The sequence below is a fragment of the Marmota flaviventris genome, chromosome 12 (assembly GCF_047511675.1).
Source record: "Marmota flaviventris isolate mMarFla1 chromosome 12, mMarFla1.hap1, whole genome shotgun sequence".
In the NCBI taxonomy this organism is placed as follows: Eukaryota; Metazoa; Chordata; class Mammalia; order Rodentia; family Sciuridae; genus Marmota; species Marmota flaviventris.
The window spans coordinates 38,775,158-38,783,694 of NC_092509.1; the positions used below are offsets into that span (position 1 = coordinate 38,775,158).

Genomic DNA, 8,537 nt, shown 5'->3' on the forward strand with positions numbered 1-8,537 from the left:
ATCATCAACCACCACCCCAATCCAACCCACACCGAACTTTCGCTCACCCCCAACCCCCCAACAACAGCAGCAAAAACAACTGCAAAACAGGAAACGAATCCCGAAACCTAGGCAAAAAGCAGCTGACACCAGAGGCATAGGCACAGCGAGCAAGGCCAGCGCGCTCCGACTGCCAAAGGGTTAAAAGTGTACACTGGATCCCCCCCCCCCCCCCCCCCCCCCCGCACGCCACGCGAATTTGAATCTTTCCCTATTTAAGGAGGACTGGGTTTGTTGTGAAGTCGTGGTAATCCAGCGCAGAGTCTGGTCCTGATCAATCGCATCTCGGGGCTCAGATGACTGTAAAATGAATAGATGAAATTCTACCTTCTCGAAGATTTTCTTGGTCATCGCTGGGAAAGAGTGTTTGAAGGCGAAGTCATGATGAATTCTCCAATCTGTCTCAGGATGAATTTCACTCATTCATCGAGGCACTTCTTCCACATATCCACGCAATCGCCTATACTTGGTTCAACCTGAAGGTTGGAAAACCCAAGTGCTTTAAAAAGCATGAGAAGCAAATGTCAAAGGATGAAGAAAGAGCAGACAAAGATGAGCTTCTCAGTGAAACGCCTGAAATTAGCAGAAGTGGGCATCCAGGCTCCCAGCCAAACTACTCAAAGATATCTGCCAGGAGTACCAGGAGGACTCTGTGCTCACCTTGATTGGCAAGAAGCACCATGCTGTGTTTTATCCAATCCCTGACTAGAAAGGGTAAGATTAGAAGAATCCACATCCTGGGACAGGCAGACAAAGTCTGGCATCTGGCTCCAGACATGGTGATCCTGTTCAAAGTCATCCCTTTGGAAAGTACTAATGGAGAGCGGCTCATGAAATCCCCACATTGCACAAACCCAGCATTTTGTGTCCAGCCACATCATATCACAGTATCAGTTAAGAAGCTTGACTTATTTTTGGCAGTACTACGTGCAGGAGCAAGGTAGGAGCAGATCATTCTTTCTTCTAGCATGACAGTCCACAACCCTGGCTTAGGGAATATCTGGCTTGAGTTAGATGGTCCTCGAGGCCCTTAGATGTCCTCTGCCCTATCTGGGTACAGTGTTGTGCCCTCTTCCATTCACATGTCCACTGTCATATGTCAGTCATGTAAATAGACACGGAGCTTTCACACCTGGCTAGACTTGGGTATTTAAAGAAAGACCACAAAGACTACTTTTTTTTCCCCTCATGAGTACACACAGAGTAGTCTACAACATCTAGTTCATCACACTTTACTTTCTGTGCTAGGCTATGTCTCTTGTATTTAGTCATCTTTTCCCAATTTGGAATATAACTTTATTTATGAATAGTGAAACTTCTATTTAGTAATCTTTGTGTTAACCTCATAACTAACAAGCTTAGTGAACTTTTTTCAGGAATCTAGTGCTATTGGAACCAAAAATAGAATTAACATTTACTATTGTAAAATGTATAAGATAGCCACTATCAAAGCATAATCTAGGTAGAACTAGATTTATTTGATTTTAATATTTCTATCAACACCTACTTTTAATTGTGCAATATGCGCTATGGATGTAATGGAATAATATTTTTTGTGTACGTATATAATATTTTTCCAGAGTGACTTTAGAACCCTTTATAGTGTTAGTTTACTTGAATTTAAATTCATAAAACTTACCAAGGAGAGAGTTGAAGCTTTCCTTAAGGAACATTATAGACAAAAACAGAAAGTGGGCTCCACACCCAGTGGACCAGGCTGGGGCTGTGAGGTATCTGTTGCAGCCAGCAGGAGCTGGGAGGTGACACCCAGTCTCCAGTCCCGAGAGGTGCCCGAAGGAAAAGGAGGCGGCGGCTGTAGGGGTCCGGGGAGAAGCTCCTGATGCACCTCTGCTCAGCCAGAGTGTCGTGGCTGAGCGACAACAGCCCGCGCGGCGGAGACCCCGAGTGGCAGCAGCGGGCGCTGCCCTGACGCGCCCCGAACCGGGAAACAGGGGTCCTGGAGCGCGAGTGGCCGCTGTAGTCCGAGTGGAGTGCGCTGAGCCCAGGCTCCCTGCAGTGTTGGCCATAAGGAGGGACAAGGGAGACGCCAAGGCCATGAGGTACCCACAGTCGCCAGACGGAGCCGGCTCGCCACTCTGAGGAACGACTATGAGAAGAGCTGCGTGGGCCCGCTGCGGCAGGACACTCCGCGAGGCTTCTTCTTTCACCTCTGCAACATGGAGCCACCGCTGGCCTACCTCCCGCAGCCGCGGCCCGGCTCCCCCTTCTCCCAGGCGCGCCTCTCGCTGGGCGCCCTGGCCGCCTCTGTCTTCGCCCTGCTTGGCGTGGGGCCCGGGAGCTGGGCTGCAGGGGCCGCCAGGCTGCGGACGCTGCCGAGTGTGTGCTCGCACAGCCTCAGCCCTCTCTTCAGCGTCGCCTGTGCCTTCTTCTTCCTCACCTGCTTCCTGACGCGGACCTAGCGGGGCCTGGCCCTGGCCGGAGCGGCGGCTCCTGGTGGCAACTGGCGCTGCCCGCCTGCTGCTACCTGGGAACTTCTTGGTGTGGCACTGGTGGTCTTGGCCTGGGGGGGGGGGGGGGGCGGGGGGGGGAAGCGGCTGCTGCCCCGCACACGCCCCCGGCGGCGGCAGGTTGTTGGTGCTGAGCTGCATGTGACTGCTGACGCTTGCGCACCCCGTGCGGCTCGGGCACAGCATCCTGGTGCTGCTCGTCGCCAGCTTGGTCTGGTGGGTCTCCTTTGCCAGACTCTGGGCGCTGCTCTCTGCCTTCAGGCCGCTGCTCTCCTTCCTGGTCGGGGCCGTCAGATGCCTGCTGGCCCTGGGTTGGATCACTTCTTTTACCTCGGGGAAGCCGCTCATCATTCCTGGTTGTCCAGTACCATGGAAGAAAAAGTGCCCGTGATCAGACCAGGGAGGAGGTCCAGGTGCGCGTCGCTAGGAGAAATGGCAGCCGATCACTATGGCAGTGGCAAAATGTTCAGGAGACCTTCGTTGCCTTGTATTTCGAGAGAATAGATGATTCGCTGGGATTGGGACTTGAAGCAGTGGTGTAAGCCTCATTACCGGAATTCCGGAGGTGGAAATGGAGTTGATCTTTCATTGCTAAATGAGGCTTGCAATATGGTGTCAGATCTTCTGAGTGACCCAAGCCTTCCTCCGCAAGTCATTTCTTCCCTACGAAGTATGAGTAGCTTGATGGGTGCATTCTCTGGGTCTTGTAGGCCGAAGATTAATCCTCTCACACCATTTCCTGGATTTTATCCCTACCCTGAAATAGAGAATCCAACCGAGAAAGGAGATCGAAAACTTCACAAGGTTAAAATACAATTTTATCCCTATTGATAACATTTAATGACATTTTCAGATTAAAATTCCTTCATTTTTTGGGAGGGGGGGAATTGAACTCAGGGGCACTCAACCATTGAGCCATATCCCCAGCCTTATTTTGTGCTTTATTTAGAGACAAGGTCTCAAAGAGGTGCTTAGTGACTCTCTATTGCTGAGAGTAGCTTTGAACTCCTGATCCTCCAGTCTCACTCAGCCTCCTGACCCACTGGGATTATAGGTGCATGTCATTGCACCTGGCTAAAACTCCTTCTTTTAAAGTTATATTACATACAATTTCCTTTTGAAATCTTTTACCTTTTATTGACCTGCATGGGACCTTATATGAGGTTTTATAAACTCAAATAAATTCTAGATGAATATTTAGGTCTTTTAAAAAAATAATATTAAAATATTAATATTTTAAAAAAATAATATTAGGAGTTAGAGCTTGTATGGTAACAACTTTATATTATTATTGCTATTGTTAAGAAGTATGAACAATAAAAACATTTAGTTCTAGGCTTGTATAACAAACTAGCATTACTTTGTTGTACTCTTTAGAATCCAGAAATTGTTCTTATTGAACCCCAAACCATACATAATTCCTATATTCATTTTATGAATTATACAGTGTTACTTAAAAATAATTTTTATGAACCCTGTTTGTCCCTCACCCATTTAACCCACTGGAGATTGTGATAAACCAAGAGGCACTGATTTTTTCAATATTAGATTTGGAATTAATTTCTCTCTATCAGTACTAAAAAATAGGAATTTTTTCCTTTAGGAAATAATATTACTATTCTAAATAGGTATATGTCATGCTTTTTCATTGTGCTTTTATTTGTTTTATTTGATTATTATTAGTATCTTCACCATTATCTAAAACCACAAAACATTTAGGGATTATCTTACTTCAGCTAATTTACCCTATAGGTAAGAAAATTCAGAGAGGATAAACTTAAAATTGGTTACTTTTGTCAATTCTAATATTGGAATATTGGAATAGAACTTAGAAAAACGTAAACATAGCTTTTGGAACAATTTTGATAAGATAATTTCACTTTGTCCTTATCTCAGCATTAGGGTTAGAAATGTTGAAAGGTTTAGTGAGCAGAATTAGAGCAAAAGGATTTGAAAATTATTGATCACTCTCTGGATCATGAGTAATTATGTGATTCTTTTATTTATTTATTTAGGTACCAGAGATTGAATCCAGGAGCTGTTAACCACTGTGCCACATCCCCTGCCCTTCTTTTTTTTTAATATTTATTTTTTATTTGTACACAATACCTTTATTTTGTTTGTTTATAAATTTATGTGGTGCTGAGGATTGAACACAAGGCCTCCTTACCGCTGAGCCCCAACACCAGCCCCAACAGCCCTTCTTAAAATTTTTTATTTTGAGATAGGGTCTCCTTAAGTTGCTTAGGGATAAATTCTTTAGGGCCTCACAGAGTTACTGAGGCTGGCTTTGAACTTGCAATCCTCTTTCCTCAGCCTCTGAAGCTGCTAGAATTGCAGGCATGCACCACTGTTCCCAGATGATTCTTTTATTTCTTAAGTTCATATAGTTGTGCTTGCATTAGTCAGAACTCTCTTAATTGCCGCAGTCCGGCTGCAGCAAACTAAGGGGGGGGGGGGTGACGAACAACTTGTGTACATTGATACAGCAGGAGTGGGAGCCGTTTATTGTAGGACAACAGAGGTATTTATACATTCCACACAGCTTATCTTAATTAACATAAACTAGATACATCAGTCAATCAATAAGAAATCTCCACACTTAATGGCTTGCTGGCCTTACTTCACAAACCACTCCCTCTGGCATTTTGCCAGGCGCCATGCCATCCAGACTTGTTTACAGACTCTAACTCTTAATGGTGACAATTATGTGACTTTATTTATTTATTTAGCATTCTACCTCATAAGAAAAAGGTTAATCACAACATCTAAAATGGATAGCAATCAATAAAATAATTCATTAATGTATTCTTGAGTTAGTCTTTGCATTATTGTGTTGCTCTTTCTTTGCATTTTCTATTGAAATTTGTTGCTCCTGATAGTACTTTTAAAAGTAATTCTTTAAAAACCTTAATCATAAAAATCATATTATAAGGCTGGGGTTGTGACTCAGTGGTAGAGTGTCTGCCTAGAATGTATGAGGCACAGGGTTTGATCCTCAGCACCATAAATAAATATATACATAAATAAAGGGATTGTGTCAATCTACAACAAATAAATAAATAAATAAATAAACAAACAAATAAATAAATAAATAGAGGGTACGAACATTTAAAGTAAAAAACAAAATCATATTATAGCAGTATTATGTTTGTTACTATGTTTTCTATGTAGAAAAATTTATTGGTGTACTGGAAACATTTTAAACACAATAATTAAGCAGGATGTATAAATGCAAAAAAAAAAAAAAAAAAAAAAAAAAGAAAAAAGAAAGTGGACTGGCTATAGTAGTTTAAAATAAATCCCCCAAATAATGTAGAAACCGAGTACCATACCTATGTTTTTAAAATCTCGATAAAGAGTTATAAATGTTGCCTGCACAATTCCAGAGAGGTGATATTTTTCTGTGTATTTTGGAGCTTAATGAAATATGTTTCCTTATTATTTTTATTTTTAAAGACATTTTCCTTAAGTAGGTGAGAATTTATTTTCTTCAAAACAGTGTGTTAAAATATAGATGCCTTTGCATTAACAATGGTTCATAGTAAAATGTCATTTAAAAAAGCAGCATACCAAAAGTGGCCTGAAAGTTGAGCTGCCACAGATGGTGGGTCATTTCCGAATTTGGCCTGGTGGGAGGGAAAATGGCCTGCAGATAGCCAGGTGGCAGACAGTTATATGATGGTGTTACATAAATGCAGGTTTTAATATATTGCTGGGTCCATTATTATCATTTAAAAAAGTAAAATATAAAATTACTCTTTTGACTCAAAAATCTAGGTATTTACTAAGTGCTTTTTGCCCTGATATTTTCTTGATATAATTTTAGGAAATATGTTTAGATATTTAGATGTCATTTAGTCTGATTTTAAATAATAGTATTGGATATCACTCATTTGGAAATATTATGTTTTCTTTAAAAATACAGTATTGCATTTACAATTTCCATGCATTTAAGAACTAAAGTCTTAATAATGATGGTTTGGGGAAAATATATTTTCATCAAAATAAAATCTCATTAACACATGACACTTAATTTGATTGACAGCTGTCTAGGAGGTAACATTTTTTAAGGCAGGCTGTATATATGTGTTGGATTGACTATAAATGCATTGTAACTGTGTTGTGAAAATTAAGGCTGGAATTAAAGTTTTAAAAAGTGGGAAAAAGATTATATTATTTCTTTCTTAAATATTTTATGGAATTTATTGTCAAAACTATTTGAAATTTTCATATTTACTTTTTTATATTGATCTATTCACTATCCAACAAATTTTTTTTTGGAGCATGTATTTTGTATTAGGCATAGTTTTAAAGTCTTTGGTATTTTAGTGAACAAACTGGACAAAAGTTCCTCCATTCATGGTGCCTACATTCCAGTAGTGAAGAAAAATAGTAAATAAAACATAATAACAGGAAGTTATGTTGTGTGTTAAGAATAAATAAAAAAATAAAGCAGCATAAGGATGACCAGGAGATGGGAGGCAGGACAGGGTAGAGGAGAAGGGCAGGTTGAGATTGTAGATAGGATGGCCAGGATAAGACTTACTGAGAAGGTGATAACTGGTATTAGACTTGAAGGAGTTGAAAGAGCAAACTGTGGATATCTGGAGAAAGAGCATTCCAAGCAGAGGAAACAAACAACCCAATGGGGGATCAGCTTGGCTTCATTTTAGAACAAGTAGGAAGGCACTTTGGTTCTTCCAAAGATTTAAGTGCAGGTTTATGAATGCAAGTATAATAGTTGTCAAGATGAATGTTAGAATTCTGTAATAAGATACTTTTATTTGTTGTTTTATGGTCTTTTTTTCTATCTTGGGAAAAAGCCCAATAGCTCCACATGTAATAAATTTAAAAAGATGAGTCTTCATTTTTAAAATGTAGCTTTGTAAGTAGCTTTTCAAAAATATGGCAAATACATATATCAAAGTATATTAAATATATGTTAAAATAATCCTTTAGCCTACATGATCATATAATTAGTAACTTAATTATGTTTTTAATTTTATGGGCCAGATAATTGTTTTTTATTCCATGAATGCTAAATGACTAGACAAAATATATGAACATTCAATTGTTATGTAGAATGCAATTTACTATAGTATTTAAGCAACTAGTTGTTCACTAACTGATATTTAGAAGTGTGTAATTTCTAAATTGAAGACTTCTAAATTGAAGAAATTCAGTAGTTAGAATTTCTTTAACATATAATTTGGAAGAAATCATTTCAAATGGCTTCATTTAACCTACTTGTTGTGAGTTGTTTTAAATGGTATTTGACTAGGTGTATTCTGTTCCCAAAATGCCTGTGTTTTTTGTCACTGTATGACCATTGTTTTATAATATAGAGACACACTGCTTTGAGTATTTGTGTGATTGAACATTGTAGAGAAAATCACATTTTAGACACACTTTATAATTATAAGTGTCCAGATTTGTATATTATTTTCTGATCACTTTAGAGTTAATTATTTCTTTTTTTAAACACTTTTATTTTATTTATTTATTTTTTATATGGTGCTGAGTATCATATCCATCTTCTCACATGTGTAAGGCAAGCGTTCTGCCATTGAGCTACAGACCCAGTACAAGAACTGATTACTTCTTCACCTGGTCTACCATGGCACTTTATGCATATTTCCATGATCACCTTTCATTATATGCTTTAGCTACATAATTTCTAGCCTGTCTATAAGTTGCCTATCTTTGTATCCATACAAGGTGCTGAAATACTGACATGGCTCCTGCAGCCTCACAGCCAGGTCTCTTGGTACCTCCGGAGAAGCAGCAGTGGAGCAGTGGAGTGGCCAAGTGGCAGACCTGGTAGGTTCCAGCACTGGTGGCAAGCAGGTGGATCCTACCATTCAGATGTGGCAGGACTGAGGTGCCTTGGGCCAGTGTCAAGGTGAGCTGGGGCAAGTCAATTTGTCACCCTCACAGCAGCCTGGTCTGCATACAATATGATCTTTATTTTATTTTGAATTTTTATATTCTTTTCAGTTCTCCCTAATCCTTATTTTTTCTCCCTTA

The 8,537-nt window shown here is 40.0% G+C and overlaps 2 pseudogenes; both read left to right on the forward strand.

The window, feature by feature from the left end:
- The first annotated feature begins 420 nt into the window (after nucleotides 1-420).
- Nucleotides 421-6,024, forward strand: LOC117794868 (nuclear factor 1 B-type-like; annotated as a pseudogene).
- Nucleotides 1,569-3,338, forward strand: LOC139707857 (cGMP-inhibited 3',5'-cyclic phosphodiesterase 3B pseudogene; annotated as a pseudogene).
- Nucleotides 6,025-8,537: the final 2,513 nt, after the last annotated feature.